This window comes from Pleurodeles waltl, chromosome 3_1, assembly GCF_031143425.1.
Source record: "Pleurodeles waltl isolate 20211129_DDA chromosome 3_1, aPleWal1.hap1.20221129, whole genome shotgun sequence".
Lineage (NCBI taxonomy): Eukaryota > Metazoa > Chordata > Amphibia > Caudata > Salamandridae > Pleurodeles > Pleurodeles waltl.
In genome coordinates, this window is record NC_090440.1 from 250,339,701 (window position 1) to 250,357,694 (window position 17,994).

At 44.2% G+C, this 17,994-nt stretch overlaps 1 protein-coding gene across 2 annotated transcripts in view; it reads left to right on the top strand.

Annotated features, from left to right (window-relative positions):
• The window catches only part of SHF (Src homology 2 domain containing F), a 332,461-nt gene that overhangs the window by 56,436 nt on the left and 258,031 nt on the right, over positions 1–17,994 (top strand). The gene's annotated exons all lie outside the window — the stretch shown is intronic.

A 17,994-nucleotide genomic window follows, 5' to 3' on the forward strand; every position in this document is an offset into this window, starting at 1 on the left:
TTAGATTTTATTTATCGTTATTTGACTGTAAGAATATTTAATATTTGATTTGGCAGTAGGACGTTCCAAGACTTTATTCCAATATGCAAATGAGTAAATAGATAACAATATTCACAGCTCTTTTAATGTAATAACATACTCAAACGCAAAATGCAATACCAGTTTGGACAGGAAATTAAAACGTGTTTGTGACACTTAGCTGGATAATACGCACTGCAGACTCCACATTGTTTCTACATTAGCAGCATTCTGCTCAAGAGATGAGGGATTTAAAGTTGGAGGCAATGCGGAGAGTGGTGGTGTTACCATTGACTACACTGTAATCCATGAATTGTGCAGTTACATCACTGAGTGCAGTCTGGTTGATTGTAATCCACCCTCACTCAGTGACAGACGTGGAGAACCCCTGCTTGCCGGGCGTCAAGGCATACTCGAGAGAGGAGAACTGTAAAGTAAAAAAAAAAAAAAAAAACTGAATATGCACTTTTCGCCCTAATTTAAAGCACTATAAGGTATTTAAGACCCTGCTCATAGATTTGGAAAATTGGGAACCTTGATTCTCAGTGAAGCAGTTTACCGACATCCTCTGCCATGGAGAGTTCAAAATGTAGAGCTCCTGAGTTGTTGTCTCATACCAGACTTGAGGAGCTCACCCAGTTATGTTTTTCTTCACATTGTGGTGCCCTTAGGTGTATTATTATTTTTTTTTTTGTGTAAAAAAAAAAATAGTAAGTATCAAAATAGAAAAAAAATGAAGATGGGACTGATGAGCTAACTACTCACAACTGGAATGGAACAACTTGAGAAGTCTGTTGTAACACTGCAAACACCATATGAGAATATATACTCATTGACACTGACACACTGCAAAGTGAAATGCGTAAAGACACTTATGATTTAACAAATTATGGGACAGACAGGCACAATTTAGATCTCGGCGGAGGGGTTATTCCGTCACAGCGGTGAGAGAAATCCCATCCACCGAAATCTAAATACCATTGCTTTTTATGATATTTCGATTTTGGCAGACTAGATATCTGTCTGTCACTGTTGCGACGGAGTAACACCTCCACCGAAATCTATATCTTGCCTAAGGTCTCTTACCTAAGATCACACAGTTTGAGCAAATTTGGAAGCTGGGTTTTCAACCTAGTCTCTATGTTCTAACGTGTGCTTCTTAGCAGCTCTATTGTATGTCATTTAAATTACCCATCCCAAAGAATTTGTAATGCTAACCCACTGCTTTCCCCTCTCCTTAAACAAGTTGGGAACGTTTTGAAAATGGCTTCAAGGGGGGGAATATTTTATTTTTGAAGGGTGTTCCAGTTCATATTTCAGTCCACACATTTGAGTTGACCACATGTTGTACTGTTTCTATTTTCTCCCAGTTTTTACTATTTTGTTTTATTTGGTTAATTAAAGCTTTCTCATTAAATGGGGGTAAAATAGTGTGATGAAACACAATTTTGGAAACACTCTGGATTTTTCAATAGCAGTTTCAGTTCATTCTTGGGAGTACATTGCATGCTACTAATTAAACAATAAGTCTATTTGGTGGATGCACAGCATACATCAACAGTACACTTAGAAAATGTTACACATATATAAAAATATAAATGAGTCAGTGCAAGTTAATCCCATACATTGTTGCTGTGATTCCAATCCATAATTAATTCACTATTCATAGTTCCTGAAATAGAAAATGCTTAAAACGGGCAAGGCGTTTTGTTCCATCAAGGAACGTCTTCAGGGCTGTGGCTATTAGAATATTTCTTTTATAACTGGATGATGAATGAATGATGAGTTGGATCCACAGCAACAATCTCTGTGATTAACTTGGAATGACTCACTTAAATGTTTATATATATCCATTTGCAAATAAAAACGTGCCGGTGCCCAAAGCCTTCCTCTTAAACATACAGCTGCTGCATTTAAATGTCCGAGCACGGAATAATGAGGCAGCGTAATCCTGAAGCCATCTCGGGCCTCTTCAATCCATTTAAAGCCACTCCGTACCCATTCAGCTCACTCCTGGCATCTTTATGCTTTCTCCCTTTGTGACGCATTTTTGTTTTTCTCTCCCTCCGTCGTTTCCATATGTGTCTTTTGCTCGCAGAAAATGCTTGAGGCCGAAGAATAAGCCCCTGCCCTCAAAAATAAGTGCTGGTGCTCAGCACCGGAAACAACAAGCACAAATTAAGCACTGTATATATCACGTGTTAAGTTTTCTGAGCGCACACTGTTGATTTATGTGGTGTACCTACTTCACAGCATCACACTTTATGCACAACTAGTGGTATCTGTTAGTAGTTGTTCCCAGCACCAGATTTCCCTACTTTATAGAACAGATACAGAGTGTGGAATCCTCTTTAGGAAACCTAGCTACTGTTTTTAACCTTTGCATCTTTTTGATGGACCTTGCTAAGTTATTAACAATAAAAACAAAAGCTGTCTGATTAGGTTGTAACGCTGAAGAATTGTTCAGGCAAATCATTGTTTGATTTTATCAGATGAATTTTCAGCGTTGTGTGTTTTTCTTTAAAAAAAAAAAAAAGTTGTATTATGTACTAAAATTATCCCTTTACCAAATGTGGAAGCACAAATCTGAAGGGTATAAATAAATTCCTACAGTGTGAGCCTCCCTATGCTTCACTTATGAATCAAGTCATAAGACGCTGTTTACTATGGGTGCTTCTGAACAGCACTGTGGGGCTCTCACAGTGCGTGGCACCTGGCTGTGACCGCGGCTGGGTTTGCTGCACCGTTCAGCCAGAACAGAAACACTTTCAGTGCTGACCTTATGTTTCCTATCTCCTCTACCTCTCCAACGGAAATCTTTGAGGTGTCACACCTCTCAGACCAGTTAGTACCGATGCCCATGGTCGTAGTTCGGCCATTGTCACCAAGCGTAGTCCTTTAAAAGAGATCTGCACTAATGCTACAAAATGAATATGTAGCTTTTTATCCAAACCTGCCCTGCTCATTTATGGTGAGGAAGCTAATAATGCCATAGTAGTACTTGGGGATCCCTAGCAGCAGCTCCTATGCTGCCAGGGATTCCTAAGGACCAGACTGCCTCACAGGACTTAGTTAAACTGCACTAGCTACCAGTCCGGAAGTGGATTTAGTTTGAGGCCCGCTGCATTGCTTTTAAAGCTCTTCACCAATTTGGCCCAGAGTACCTCTAGCATAATTTTACCTGTGCACCCCTTCTAGTGCGTTGTGCTCCTCAACAGCTAAGAATGTCGCTGTTCCCAAGGCCAGACAGTCCTGGAGCGGTAGAAGTTTCATAATCTGCACCGCCAAACTATGGAATAGCCTCCCTTTAAATCTGAAAGCAATGAGCAGTCTTATTCCTTTCAGGAAAGCTCTGAAAACCTGCCATTCTTGTTAACAACATAAAGACTCCTTTAATTGTTTATAACCTCAGCGCCGTTGCAGCCTCCCGGTAATTGAGCGCTTTATAAAAATAACATTAATTTTATTTCATAAGTAGGTGCCAGACGCTGGAGCTACCGTGTATTAACTTTCCTCAGAGGATTGTTAAACTTTGAAGCAGGTGCTCGTGCTATGTGGGAGCCCTCCTGAAATTAGTGACTTGGACCTGCAAAAACACCGGTCCGTCTGTCACTGGCTGTTCCTGCAAAATGGAGGTCACAGGGATAACACTCACTCTCACCACCTTACTGAATTCCACACTCCGCCCTCGCATGCCCCTCATTTCCCCAAAAAAGAAAGAATAAAAACAGCTCGTGTAGGGGCCTGGTGCATGGGCTAAATAAAAACGAAGTCTCTGCCTACAGGTGAGATTCTAAACAATGGAACAAAGATGCGAGTCTCTTACATTGCAATTATGGAGCACATCACCCTCTTGGGACCACCCCTATCTGCGCCAAGAAGAACATCATTCTGGGGGTATATTGGGTAGAAACTCGCATGCAGATGTATTGGGTAGTGGGCCACATGTAGATAACTTTGCTACCAAGGATGCTGACATTGCACATCCACAGCATTAATCATTAAAAGAGAAGTCTCCTTGTAAGCGGGTCCGGCGTTCTGGAACCAAGGTGTGCGCCTCCCTATCCTGCTGTTGTGCAGCGGCTTCTTGGAAGATCTTTTCCATGGCCAAGAAAGAGATCACACTAAAAACAGAAAAACCCTATCACAATACAAAGCCTCCAAATGCTTTTTAGGACAGCATGCATTAAATTATATTTGTACTCCCAAAAAGCACCACACTTTTTATTCAAGCATACAAAGTGATTACAGTGTGCATGTATAGATTGCTGGTTAGTTTCGAAATCTTAAAGTAAATCGGCATCTTGGCTAATAAATTAGACCAAGGGTCACTCAGTTATGTTTTTTTCCATCATTTGGGAGTGATTTAGAAATGCATTCCTCGTCAATTAAATTGAAAGGGCATTTAAGTTGAATCTGAATTATGTGCTTATACACAACGCTTTCCTGTAGCATCGTTTCGCATTGCTCAAAGCTCCCGCTATCATCGGCCCAATACTTGCTAGTACCTTAGGCATAGGCACGAGGTGGCCTTATGTCTCGTGCATTACGTATAGCCCTGCACAGTCAATGTAGCCCATAGCACTATGCAAGCATCGATTTTATCCCCTAGCTATAATGCTGAAATCGAAACTACATGTACTAAAATGCCACCCACTGTTCTCGTTAAAAAGTCAGGAATGGCTGAATGTGTCAGATATGCCCAGGCCGCTAGATAGGTATACTCAGGGAGGCTTCTCTGTCTGCCTTGGGGCACCTCCGCGATACTGACCGGCCTCCTCAGACAGGAAACCCCACCTCCGTAAGATCAAAAGCTCAATAGGTAACTTTATCCTCCCCGGGGCTTCGGGCTAGTAATAAACGAATGTTGACAAACCAAAGAGCTCACGTTGTGTTTACAATGAAAAGCTTGTTTGCGCTCATTACAAAGATGTTACTGAAGGCCCTGTTAATGTAGCAGAGACTGAATAGGGTGCGTTGTCTTGATAATGAGTGCTCTAAAGGCATTTTGTAAATGCTACGACTACAGTGGTGCTCATCTAGGGTGACCAGATTTTGAGGAGCAAAAACCGGGGCAGGTCAGACATAAAAGAAGGACTGACGACTTCACACTCTCTTTTATATCTGGCCTGTCCCGGTTTTTTTCCCCACCAACCTCTCTCTGCTCCCCACTCCATCTCTCTGCTGCGAGCAGACAGGGACTGTGTTGTCTGACAGTAACAAATACATTACTTTAATTATTTCATACTTTGTAGGGGTCTTTAACTGATGCTTTCCTTGGATATCTGACCTTTGTCCCAAAAACCGGGACATTTATTTAAAATTAAGAAGTGTCGGGACACCGGGACAGTCCTCTAAAAACCGGGACTGTCCGGGGAAATCAAGGACATCTAGTCACCCTATGCTCATCCCCTTTGCCATAGGAGCTCTATGTTCCCTCTATTCCTTACCAATTCTTGACTGTGGCGTTGGCCTGCCTCACTCGGTGTGCGTAGTTCCCTGGTGCAGCATCATGGTCTTGCCCAATTAAGTACCCCTTGTTGTCTACCCATTCTACATCAGTATATTCCAAGCTGCCTGTGGTGAAAGACCCCTGCTACCACTCCTCAGCTATGATAGTGTTGCGTTCTACTCTCAAATATCAGACGTTACAACTCCTACCTTTACCACGCAATGCAGGTGTAACGTCTATATTCAAAATCTCTGTGTGTCTGTGTGTGTGTGTGTGTGTATATATATATATATATATATATCAATATCTTGTGCACAAAAAGTCCACATGTCCCAGAGCCCAGACAGTGAATGGGGGATTCTGTTATCCTTGTATAAACGGCAGTCACTGTTCTCTTCATAATTGATGACGCCAATTATGAAGAAAAGATGTTAGAACTTCACTATTATATGGTTAGTACAGTCTAGTTCTAATGTCACAATGCCTGGTGCCAAGGTGAAAGGCTGGTCAGATTACAGAGCATGAGTTAAGCAGCTGGTTAAAGGAGCAAACAGACTTGTTTTCTGCTCTGTTTTAATAGCTTGCAAGGAGAAGCGGAGAGAATGTGTGTTTTTTTTTTTTGTTTTTTTTTTTTTGAAAGCAGAAATTGAACTGACACATTTTTATTAATGTGGATTCGTTTACACATTAGAGCTTGACAAAGGTGGTATTTGAATTAAATCAAATGACAGAAGGATGAAATCGATATTATAATTTAATGTAGACTCTAGACTAGTAGAACATATTGAAACAATATTGAGTTTCTAATGACTAATGAATTTAAGATGTGTGCAAAAATGAAAGAAACATACTTCATTATATCTTATGAAAAGCATTAACAAAGTTTTCCCATTTAAAATGAAATGTATTGCCCATAACAATGATGTTTTACTAATACTGAATTTACAAGTTGGTTTTAAATGTGTTTTATTAAATGTATTAATTGAATGTATTGTTGACATTCTCTGGTGTTAGTTTAAGTGAGGCCTACTAAGCTTGCATTTAGTGATTGTGCAGAAAATGCTTATTCATTCCATAACATGAACGTTCTTTCAGACTTCGTTCCCATGAGAGGACTCGTATTTAGTAATAGGCTCTATTGTTTAGACGTAGAAAGCGTAATTGTGTCCTTGAAATTGAAACATTCTGAATAGATGGACTAATAAATTGTAGAAATGTTTCAACCTCATTTGGAGGCACATGGATGGAAGATGTTACCATGACAGACTTGGGAAAGTATTGAACTGTTTAGGATTGGAGTCATGCAAATGATTTCTATTGGATGATGCCCCTTCAATTGAAATTGGACTGATATCTTTGGCAAATCAGAATGCCATATGAATTTTAATATATTGATGACCAGTTGGACTTTGGTCAGATGCTGTCAGATCTCCAACGCTCCAGAGCCCTTGCTAATGAACAGTCCCCATATTCTGTGCCCCTTGAAAGGGTATCTTCCTCTCTGCCATTGTCCCTTTTTTTTTTTTTTTTTTTCAAAAGTTTTATTAAGAATATATAAGGCGGTACATACAGCATATAAACAAACTGTTTAGCTTTCAAAACATTGTTTTTGTTCGTTTACCACAATTATTTCCATTGTAAGCATATATACATGTACTGTCAGGTAAGTAAAAATTCCCAGTGGCATAGTTGAGTTGTGTACCCTTATTTTGAAGAAGAGTGGAAAACAGGTGAGGGGGGTGGTAAAGGGAGGGAGAGCGAGGATAGGGTTGTGTAGGAGGGGTTGGTCTTGGTATAGGGGAGAGGCAAAATAGTCATATGAAATGGGGAGGGGGAGGGAAGGGAAAGAAAGAGGGAGAAAGAGGAAAGGTAATCGCGGGGGAATGTAGAATGAAGAGACTCGAGGTAGGCAGGGGGTCTTTGTATCCTGAGACTAGCTTGTTCAGGCCTAAGAGTAGATCGTTCTGTACTTCTCCGTCTGTAGCAAGTTATTATCTAGGGGTAGATAATATGTATGATAGGTATGGTAAGGTCGGTTAGAGAGTGTCTACATCTTATATGAGTTGATTTCTCAGTCCTTGTTTGTGTTAGGAAGCGACTTGTATTACTATGTTGGGTAGTTCAGGGTCTCGGGCATGTGACAAAATTAGAGGCCTGTGGATTGATAAAGAGAGAGAAAAAAGAGAGAGAGAAGAGAGGATAGCGTAGTTAGGGAGAGAGAGAGGGGGCAATAGGAGATTAAATGTGTTTCCGGAGTCTAGGATTCTCAGAGGGTGATTGGTAATTAATATTCCCTAATCATTGATCATTGAACATTGATCATCCGTTGGTCATCCACCAGCCGCTTCATGGTCTCTTCAAGAATGGGCGCCAGACCTCCTCAAACTGTTCTGCTTGGTCCTGTAGGTTATAAATCACTCGTTCATGGGTAGCCGTTTGATACATGGCCGTCATCCATTCCATGGGTGTGGGGGCAATGCTAGATCTCCAGTGCCGGAGTATGCATATTTTGGCCGTGGCTAGCGCCGTATGGATTAATCGTTTATGTGCCCGCGATAGGGAGGGATACGGGCGAATGTCATGTAGAATGATAAATGCTGGTGGGGTCGGTTTTGGTATCTGTATGAAGTCCGATAAGGCGAGGCGTACCGCGTCCCATAGTGACTGTACCGTGGGGCAGTGGCATAAGATATGAAGTTGGTCGCAATATGGCTCTGTGCATCTCCAACAGTTCGCGTGAGGTATCAACCCTGCCCTGAAAAGTTTAACGGGGGTCCAGTGCCATCCCTGAAGGATTTTAAATAGGCAAAATTTCAGGCGTGCTTCACGTACGCCCCTGTCGAGGGCTTCTAGTATGTCTGGCCATTCTTCGTCCGTGTAGGTTATCTCTAGTATGTCCTGCCACTTTAAGCGTAGTCGTTCAAGTAAAGGCTGAGAGTAAAGGTGGTTAGTTAATTCGGCATAGAGGCCAGCCAAGACGCCTTTTTGTCGGCCCCATTTCTGAAGATAGGTGACGATGGGTGAGGTTTTGAGCAGCCACGGGGGGGTTCCTAATGTTCTCCGCATACAGTGTTTGAGCTGTAGATATCGCCACTCCTGGTTACTTTGGATACCGAATTCTTCCTGGAGGGAGGCGAATGTGCGGAAGCTATCTCCATCTATTATGTGAGATATATTGTGAATACCTGCGTCGGACCATTGGGGCCATCTGAGAATAGTCCCTCCTATTTTAATGCTTTTATTCCCTGCTATGGGAGCCTGAGTATGCAGGGAGGGGTGTACTCCTAGTAGTCGATGGGCTCTGCACCACGCTGTGTTTGTAGCCTTGAGGATGGGGTTAGTTAAGGGAACGTGGTCGGCGTATGTTCCTCCCATCTCCGTATACTGTCCATATAGGAGTTTCTCTGTGATCACCCATTGCGGTGGATCGGCTATATCCGGAAGCGTATATATTAGCTGTGAGAGTTGGAGGGCCAGAGAGTATTGTTCTACCGAGGGTAGTCCTAATCCTCCGTAGAGCCGTCGTGCCAGTATTATTGCAGGTTTCAGTCTTGGGCGTGAGGAGCCCCAGACGAAGGCCCTTATGGATGCGTCTATTAATCGGAGTGAGGAAAGAGGTATCTGTAGGGGAAGCATGCCTAACACGTATGTGAAGCGTGGTAAGGTGACCATTCTGACCGCCTGTGTCCTGCCCCACATGGACAGGCCTAGTAGGGACCATTTGGCAAAGTCTTGTTTCATTTTAGATATAAGGGGGTCTATGTTGTCCCTGACCATATGTTCTAGACCTCTGTTAATAAACGTTCCTAAATATTTAAGGCGGGTCGGGGTCCATTTGAATTGAAGGCCATGTATCGCTGCCCTCGTCGTTATGCGGGATAATGGTAGTGCCTCACTTTTATCCCAGTTTACCCGATATCCGGATAGGGATGCAAAGTCTTCTATAGTGGAAAGTAGTGCTGGGAGCGAGGTTTCTAGATCGGACATTGTTAACAGAATGTCGTCTGCGTAGAGATATATTTTGGATATGCCCCCGGTGGTATGGATCCCTTTTATTTGGTGAGAATTTCGTATGGTGGCAGCTAGGGGTTCCATGGCCAATAAAAATAGAAGTGGCGACAAGGGGCATCCCTGGCGTGTGCCCCTTCCGATAGGGAATGGGTCTGACATGATGCCCCCACAGTTAACCTGTGCTGTGGGGTGGTCATATAATAAACGTACTTTAGAGATAAATTGTTCCCCCAGGCCAAAATGCTTCATGGTTGTGAATAGGTAGGGCCACTCAATGCGGTCGAATGCTTTCTCCGCGTCTAGGGACAGGGCTAGGGCTTCGTCAGGTAATTGTATGGATTCTAACAGTGTATGGCAAAGAGTTCGCATATGATTTCTGGAGGTACGGCCTGGTACAAATCCTACTTGGGTATTGTGAATCAACGATGGTATCACCTTGCGGAGCCGCGCTGCTAGAACACTGGCTAGGAGTTTGACATCCCCATTCAAAAGGGAGATAGGACGGTAACTGCCGCAAAGAAGGGGGTCCCTCCCTGGCTTAGGCAAGATGACAATCGTGGCTTTATTGGATAGAGCGCCCAGGGAGCCTTCTTGACATGCTTCCGTCAGTGCTTCATGTACTGCGGTTATTGCCTCCTCCCCAGCCCATTTATAGAATTCCGCAGGGAATCCGTCCTCTCCTGGTGATTTATGGTAGGGGAGGCTTGTTATAACTTTGGGTTATCTCTTCTTTGCTTATGTTACCGTCCAAGAGGGCCCTGCCTGCCTCAGACAGACGGGGTAGATTGGCCGCGGCAAGGAATGTCTCCATTTGTGTTTGATCTGTCGTTGTTTCAGGAGTGTACAAATGTCGGTAGTACTTGGCGAACTCGTTTACAATGTCTTGTGGGCGAGTTAGCACTGCTCCTGAAGAAGATGTTATGGCCGCAATGGCAGAGGCTGCCTCTCTTTGTCGGAGCTGCGCCGCTAGGAGGCGACCTGCTTTTTCCCCTTGTTCGTAATGGCGGCCTCGCAATTTTTGCAGTGCGTATTCCGCCTGAGATGTATAGAGTTCATTGCGTGCCATGCGGGCCTGTTCTAAGGCGTGTCGCAGCCTAGGGGATGGTTGGGCGGTATATTGTTTAGTGAGGTCCCGTATCATGGTCTCTAAGGTGGTTTGGCGGGCTATTCTGTCTTTGTTGGCCAGTGCTGCATCTCGCATCATATTCCCTCTTAGGGTTGCTTTTGCTGCCGCCCATAGGATCCTTTTTGAGGATACAGTGCCTGAATTCTCGGCCATGTATGTGGTTACATGAGCTTTTAATTGTTCCTTCCCTTGTGGAGAGCGATATCTGTGTACAGCCAATCGCCATGGTTTACGACCAGAGAAGGAGAGTCCCACCTGGATCCGGATTAGTATTGGGGAGTGATCTGAGAGCCCACTGTCTAGGATACAGGTGTCTTGTATATGAGGGATTACAGTGTGTGATACTAAGAAATAATCCAGACGCGATTGGGTGCCATGGACGGTGGATAAGAAAGTATATTCCTTATCTTTCGGGTGTTGTATTCTCCAGCAGTCCACCAGACCGACGTCAGTGGTCAGGTCTGTCAGAAGCGCTCTGTCGTGATTGTTACATACATCGACAGGGCCTGTCCTATCCATTATGGCGTCTTGGACGAGATTCCAATCTCCCCCGATTATGTATCGAGTAGTTCCGATTTCTGTCAGGAGGCGATTTAGCTGTAGAAGGAATGGGCGTTTTGGGCCGGTTGGTGCGTAAACGGATCCCACGCATAAAACAGTGTCCCCTAGTTTTAATTTAGCAAATATATACCTTCCTTCCGTATCATTCCAGGTTTTAATGATAGTGACCGGGAGGGATTTACGCACTAGTATCGCCACTCCACATTTGCGGGGTCCGTTACTTCCAGATTCCTGACTCGTTGGACGGCAGCTGAAGGCAACCCTCCCTACCCAATCCCGTTTAAGTTTACTGGATTCCAGAGTGTCAAGGTGTGTCTCTTGAATCAGGGCTATATCTGTTTTTTTGGATTGAAAATAGGACAGTATCTTTTTCCGCTTAACATAGCTCGTCATGCCGTGTACATTCCAAGAGAGTATGCGTAATGGTCGCGTCGCTTGAGGGTGGGGCTTCGACATATTGGATAATTGTGAGTAAGTAAGCACCCTGTGGGAGATATTGACTTAGTAGTTAGAGTGGGAGTTGTGTTTCGATATGATACGGTGTTTTATTTTATTTTATACGGGGGTTAGGAGCTGGTGGAGGCCAAGGGAATCCTCTGGAGAAGAAAGAGAAGAGAGAGGAGAGGGTGAAGGAAGAGAGGTAGTATAAGTAGGACGAGAGCCAGATGGAGGGGAAATATGAGGGAAAAAGAAGGCAAGGAGAAATGAGAGGGAGAAGAAAAGAGGGAGAAGGGGGGAAGGGATGGATGCGTGTGCTGAAGTTGAGATTGAGAGTATAGCAAGAGAGCGTGCAATTTGGGGGAAGAAGTGGAGAAGGGTAGGGATGAGGGAGGTTAGGAGTCCAACCTCCTTCGTTCGTTAGGTCTGTAAACGGCGGGGCCGATTTCTCTCGGAGCTCTTGTGCCGTCGGGCGGTCTCGATCGGGGGGGGCGAAGGGGGGAAACAGCAGACAGCCAGTTATCGATATGTCGGTGATAAGGAGGGGGGGGGGGAGCACACAGCAGTGCTTATGTTTATGTATCGGGAAGTGGGTCTGTTCATCGGTGGTTAGTGGCTAGTGTATTAGTTATATAACTAAAGTGTATATTGGCAGAAGTAATGATCGGTTAATAACTATAGTACCTGAGCGGCGCTGGAGAGGAGGGAGGGGGTGTCGGGTGTTGATGGGGTATGGTGTTTAGGATGTTGTGCCTAGTACTTGATGTTGTATGGTATCGTAGGGTGTTTAGGAGTTCATAAGATAGGGTCGTAAATTAAAGTAGGGACTGGGCAGACAGAAAGACCGAGACCGGCTGGCGAGGGGAGGGGGGGGGGCAGGGCAGAGGAGGGGGGGGGGGAGAGAGCTCAAACAGAGTATTATAGTTCTCGCGTATGCATGGGTACATAAAGATACCAATATACAGTATAATATAATACTTCCTGAGCATTTCTTTTCAACTATAACACTGCCTCGTCTCATCTCGCCTTACAACTGTTCAATTACATATTAGGTTGATCAACATAACATATCCTGGCATCTTATCACATTATCATGTTAGGAGCCATTATGCCAAACGTCTCTCTATTAATCGTAGGATAGGTAATGAGTGTAGCTGAGCCCCGGGTTACGCGAGGATAGTGCGTATCTCATCCTATTACTAACTCCTTGCCGTGTATTATTACATCATAATACTGACCTACTAAGGTCTTGCTTGGTATGTGCCACCATCATAGTCGTTCTGTTGTTGGTGATAGTTTAAGATAGTAATAATGATTAGGATGGGGGTAGGTACGAACATCTGGGGAAAAGAATAGCTAATAGTTTATAATTTACATTGTGATGTTATAATGTGGTGTGGAGTGGCAGTGTAGAATGTCCTAATATTTCGCTTTGTTATGCGGTATTATGTTGTATTATGTCCTCGTGTTCTATTTTTTTTTCCCCAGTTTCTTATTGTAGAATAAGGTAAAGTCAAGTAGTGGGAGCTTTGATATGTTTCAGGTTATATCGTATTGTGTGTCCCTGTATTGGAATTAATTTATCTTTACGTTGTCTAGTCCCATCCCTTGGGGTGATAATGGGGGCTAAACGGGTCTAATGTCGGCGCTGGTCGAGTGTGGTGTGTATTAGGAAAGTTTCACATACTTTGTTGTTTACTACCATGAGATACTTTGTAGTGTGTGGAATGTAAGGTAAGTTCCATGATAGTTAATTAGTGTTTATTTTTTGTTATCTGTTTAATGCCCCTGTTACCTTGTTACCTTGTTATAGGGTTATAGGGTCGGGACCGGGCCCTTATTCAACATACAGTGAGTTGGTGGGGTCAGATCCCTGTTCTAGTAATCGTCATCTGTTGTGTACTGAGGGCAAATAACGATTTACTGGTAGTTTCCATTATAGGGCCTCGGCTCTAGTCATAAAGAGCATATATTTTTCATGTATCTGGTTTTAACATTGATACTAGCAGTCTTAGACAATTACAATAGTAATACACATATGATCTGGAAAGGTACTCATCCTTCCGCGGAGTCTATAGTTGTTATTTTCGACTCTCTGGCGATAGTCCCATAAGTCGTCTTGTCGCGTTACCTTCTCAAGAAGACCCAGTTGTAGGCTTTAAAGGGGAGCGGGATTTGTCTCTTTCCGATAATTGGGTGTGGGTTACTACTGCGTGTAAAATCTGACCCCTGTCATCATATGATCTAGTTAGTCTCTCCATGTCTCTACCTCTATGACTGGCTCCGGTGTCGTGTAGAGCCGTCTTCACCTGTTCTATTCCCAAGTGGGGGGTTTCGGCCCTATCACTGCCTCCTGCAATGTCATGCTCACTGTCTGTGTTGTAAGAGTCCATAGGCTGGGATTGGAAAGAGTCAAGGAAGAGTCTCAATTCGTCGGGGTTATAAAAGTCCTTGGATACTCCATTTTTTGTAACCCACATTCTTGCAGGGTCAAAGAGACCGTATTTCATCTCTAGTTTGCGAAGCCGGGGTCGTAGGGCTAGGAAAGCCTTTCTACGTTCGTTGGTTTCCTTGGAGTAATCGGCGGTTATTCGGATCTCGTGCTGGTCTATTCGGAAAGGGCCGTGGTTGCGTGCTACTTGGAGTATTTGTCGGGTTTGATTATGCCGCAGCAAGCATGCGATGATTGGGCGGGGCCTTGAGGAGTTGTCAGAGCGTTTTGGGCCTATCCTGTTTGCCCGTTGGAATTCTAGCGGCGGGTCAAAGTCCAATGGAATCATTTTTGGAAGAGTGGAGGTCAGAAAAGTCTGCATATCCGAGCCTTCTTCGTTTTCCGGGATCCCAAGTATGCGGATATTGTCTCTCCGGCTCCTGTCCTCCATGTCCGTTAGTTTGCTCCTGAGGTAGATGAAGTCTTGTTCTCGCACCTGAGACGTGTTAATCTGCGTCTCTAGTGATCCCATGCGTTGTTCTAGCCCTGTCACTCTAGATTGAAAGCCGGCAATGTCAGATCGCATGGATTTGGTTTCTAGTGTCAATGAAGTTATAGAGGCGTCCATCCCCTCTATGCGGCGGCTGACGGTGGTGATCTCTTGTAGTATCCTGTCCATAGTCGTGGATTGATCTTTATCAGGCATTGTGGTGAACTCGTTTAAAGGTGGCGATGTTTGAGGGTTTATCTTCGTGGGGGTTAGGCGTTTGTGTTGTAGCGCTTCTGAGAATAATAGTTGTCGTGCAGGCTTGCTGACAGGTTTATGGTTCGGTTTGTTGCCGGGCATCGCCTCAATTGTCTACAGAGTCTGACCACGTGGGGCCCGAGATTCCCTCCGTAGATTCCGATAAGGATATAGATGTTCGGTGGCTTACACTGGTGTCAGTCCACTCCCTTCTCCTGTATCTCTATTCTCTTGGCTCTCCTCATCCCCGGTGCCCCCCCAGTCGCTCACCCCTCTCGTCCCCTCGCCTCCACGTGCCTCCCGTCGTGCCCCTCTGCCCTCCTCAGTATTAGTTGTCTGGAGGGGGGGGGGAGAAAGTTTATTATCTCAGCGGGAGGGTTTTTGTTGTCCCTCTGTGATGGAAAAGAGGAGAGAAGTCGTGCCTCCGGCGATGCCGTTCTTATTTTGAAGAGATTCGATCCTACCTCTCTTTGGGTTTCTCTCCCGGCTGTCGAAGGGGCCGCACCCCTTTGCTGTGTCTTCCCGTCTCCCTGTGGGGGGGGGGGGAAGGTCCACGGGTGTTTGTTGGCGTTGTAGGGAGCTGGATGCGGGTCATCACGACTCCCGCAGTCCCTGCGGCCTGTTCAGCTTGCTCCTTGCTGCTACGGGCATGCCGTCCGCGGTCTTCCGAAGACGCGACTCCGCCCCCTTTTTCCAGGCCTTATCGACCTGGGGCGAGTCGCGAGTTTCCTGCCTTGCGTCCCGCTCCTACGGGGTCCCCGGACATGATTCCGTGTCGCCGCTGTTGTAGGGGTGGAGGGGCACCGAACCCGGTGTGTTGTCCGGCTGTCTTCTCGCCCCCGTCGCCCCTCCGGGACCGCCTCGGCGCGGAGCTCTCGCTCTAAGCGGCCATCTTGTTTCGTGGCCCGGCCACGCCCCTCGTGTGTTTATTTTTGAACTCCTAAGATAGAAAAAAGCTAGAATATTTCTGCATGTTTCTACACATTCCGCGCTACTGCATCTTTTTTTATATTTTAAAAAGAAGACTTGTATTAAACTGTTTCCGATATCTGTTACAAATTTCTAGCAGGTTTTTGATGTGTTTAAATTTGCACTAGAGGTTTCACTTTTATTCTTTGTTTGCAAACATGCTTGTACTTTCATATGAAAGAGATACTTATCAAGGTTTTGCGTTGTTTGTGGGAAAGGTAATGGTGTGACCATGTATTATGTAGAATAATAGACCCACTGGCATGCATGATAAGGATATTACAAGTCACTTGACAGTTCCATAACCTTATAAAGTAACTGTGACTTCTGCCTCTATCATGAAACTCCTCGGAGACTTGTAATATCCTCATAATGTTTGGCAAGGGATGGATATATATATATATATATATAATCTATCTATCTCCATCCTTCACCACTCCCTTCAAATAACAGGAGAACCAGGACACCTCAGATGTGAAAAAATCAGTTTATTTCAGCAAAACATCCAACGCGTTTCGGCAACAGCCTTTGTCACGGATAGAATGTTGCTATAGTGATGCAAATAAATAACCCAAATCCTTCATAAACATAAAAGAAGGACAATACCACAGCTCACACCATTGATAACGGCGACCATCTTAAGAAGTTCAATTCAGCATAAACAAATAAATAGTAATTTGTACATCATTCTACTGCCAATAAGTTAAAGTCAAATTCATCACTGATATTAATCACAATGCTTATAAAACATCAGATATAAAAAATTATACAGCGTAAAATACACAAATGTTCTTGTAAAAAGCTTACATGAATCAAAATATTTTTTTCTTTTTTTCAAACATATTTTAAGATCTACCTACCATAATTACATAATCTTATATTTATATAAAAAAAATCTTTTGATTCATGGAAGCTTTTTTGAATACACTTGCCCACTTGGGCGTTATTAAGACTGATGTGAATAGGCCAGTTCTATCTGATATATATAACTTAATTACAAGAAGAACATTTGTGTATTTTACGCTGGATATAGGTGGCCCCTGGAGCTGCGGGGGACCACATGGCCCACCGCATCTACCACTCAGATAAAGCTCTGGGGAAGTGGTGGCCCCTATATAGGCAAATTTCTGTTTACTTCCAGTGATTTTGACCTTATTGTTGTTCAATATTTTTATGGGAATTAATATTAAAAGCACTCCTTAACTCGTCCCCCACTTCATGAATCACCCCGGAACTTTCCAGACAGACAGCACCTCACATGACTGTCAAATATTTTAGGACATTTTCGTGAAGATCCGTCAAGTGGTGCCAAAGATATAGGCACGCAAATAACAGCTTTTTCTATAGAAACTAGGTCCTAACTATAACTACCAAGAGGTGACCACCACTATATATAAAATATATATAGAGCCCCTGCCATGTACAGTTTTGTTTCTTCAATAATTTGACTGCTAATGTTTCATTGTTATATAAGCTGTCATGAGTGCTTTAATATCTGGGGTAATAAGCAATGCATGGCAAGGGGTCAAGTTATAGTTACCTTAGGGTTCAAGTTCTAGTTACTGGCAATAATTCTAACTAGAGCTGTTGAATTTATACATATAATCACCCAACCCCATAGGGTCTCTCGCTCTGGATGTGAGAATAGGTGTGAGAGGGTATCTCTGGGTGTGAGAGTGGGTGCGTAAGAGTCTGAGTGGGTCTGTGAGTGGGTGTGTCAGTGTCTGATTGGGTCTGTGAGTGGGTGCTGAAGGAAAGTGCCCCTTTTGGCATGGTTACCCACACTTTTTGCCTGGTATTGATGCTAACTTGACTGAGTGTGTGCTGGGACCCTGCTAATCAGGCCCTAGCACCAGTGTTCTTTCCATAAACTCAACCATTGTTCCACAATTGGCACACCCCTGACACACAGCTAAATCACTTGTAGAAGGTAGCAGTGGTACCAGGCTCTGTGTCCAGGGAAGGTCTCTAAGGGCTGCAGCTTGTATTGTGCCACCTTAAGGGTCCCCTCACCAAACATGCACACTGCCATTGTAGATTGTATGTGCTGGTGGGGAGAAAAAGGTAAAGTTGACATGGCTTCCCTCCAGGGTGCAATACTCACAAACCACTGCCTGTGGGACCGGTAATTCACCCCTCTAACAGGCCTTCCTGCCTTGGGGCTGTGTGTACTATACCACAGGTGAGGGCATAGCTGCATGAGCAATATGCCCCTTCAGTGTCTAAGTCCATTCTTAGACATT